The sequence below is a fragment of the Echinops telfairi genome, unplaced genomic scaffold, assembly GCF_000313985.2.
Source record: "Echinops telfairi isolate 266 unplaced genomic scaffold, ASM31398v2 ScPeMD7_5868;HRSCAF=6743_1, whole genome shotgun sequence".
Classification (NCBI taxonomy): domain Eukaryota; kingdom Metazoa; phylum Chordata; class Mammalia; order Afrosoricida; family Tenrecidae; genus Echinops; species Echinops telfairi.
The window spans coordinates 8,038,396-8,040,162 of record NW_022109768.1 but is presented as its reverse complement, the minus strand read 5'-3'; positions in this window follow the sequence as shown (position 1 = coordinate 8,040,162).

Sequence of the window (1,767 nt, the reverse complement as noted above, 5' to 3'; positions counted from 1 at the left end):
TTGTTTTAGGAGTCATTCTGGTCTTTAAGCAGGCAATGCTCTCAAGAAAATGGAGAGCGTGACTTGATTTACATCCTCTACAAAACTCAGGACGAAAGTCTCTCTTACTGCTGTCCATTAGCATAGCAGAGCACTCTCTCCAAAACGGGATGTTAGCCATAAGCATAGAGTCCAGAATCATATCATAGAAGGAATGGTGGCTAGAAGAGCCATACTAGTTGACAGCAATGCATGAGGGACTCCCTTGCTCATCGTTCTGAGCTGGCCCTGGATCAACTTTCTAGAATGTTCTTTCTTGCTTTATAGCCACAACTTGCTTTTACCCCCCCTAGGTAGCTGCCCGGATTTCATAACCCACTTCCTGATGAAGCCCACGTTCTTCGTTTTTTGAACCTTCAGAGGCTTTTTCCCCCGAGTCAATATTCATGGACTTTTTTGTTGGTAAAATATTTAGCAAGGTTTTTTAAAATCTGTTCTTTTTCCAACTTATTATACATGTCATTAACCACAACCAAAATTCTTTTTATACATAGTCCTAAAATTACTTACCCCTGGCATTAGTCTTTCAGCATAATGGTGGCTGCCTTGAGATTACATGAGATAATGTTCTGGAGTGATAAAGTCATGCTCTTAGTTTGATTTTTGATGCAACGCTCAAATAGTGGACCTTTGCTCCCAACTAAGGACACAAATCTCTGGTCTCTCTCAATGCCCTTTCATTTCTGATTACAAACAAGTTTTACTGTTCTCTTAATAGATTTCTTAGTTTCTTTCTTATAATCACATTCTAAAGGCATAAAAAAGCTAACAACGTATTTTAGTAAGCCTATTCGCCAACTTTTTCATCTGAACTACAAAGCTCTATATTAGTGCACTTACTCTACTTCAAATTACTGATGGTGATAGTTTTATCATTGCAGGCAACCCATCTCTAATGTATTTGTTTCCATGGATCTTAAGCAAAAAGAAAGAAATGCATTGCCAGTGAGTCAATTCTAACTCATAGCAACCCTACAGGACAGAGTAAAAATGCCCCCCACCCCCCAGCCACCGCATAGGTTCCGGATACTGTAAATCTTCATAGAAGGAAAAAGCTTCATCTTTCTCCCACAGGGTAAATGTGGTTTCAAACTGCTGACTTTGCAGTGATCAGTTCAATACATAACCTGCTACGTCACCAGGGATCCTCAGCTACGTGGTAATGTTCCATTTCATCTTTTGCCAAGTGTATTTCTGTGTGTCTTATATCTTAAGAAGTCTTGGTTGTGCTGTGGGCTAAGCACAGCAGTTCCAATCCCAGAGCCATTCAGCAAAGACCGTTAGGTTGTCTACTCCAATAAGAGTTCACGGTCTCAAAAACCAGAGATAGAGTCACTATGCATCAAAATTAGTTCTCTGGCAGTGAGTTTGGCTTATGTTTTGAATGTTTCCAAGATACGATATTTTAAGTCACCTCATTCACATGGGAAAATTGTATAGTGAACAGGGAAGACCAGAGAATTGATTTGTTACATTATAGGGTTAGCTCCACCATACCCCAGCAACACAGCCTCATTTTAGCTCTCTAAATACGTATTATCATTTTCTTAAGGGTTCAGCTTCACATAAACACTGAGCCTTCTAACGAGATAGGATTTGCCTTCTTTATTGAATTAACATCTATTCAGCCAACAAAATTCCTCAGAGATTTGAAATCTTCTGGTAACCCATTCCCTAAGTATAGATTAGGAAGTTTCCTTTTCTATTGATTTCATGGCAATTATAACA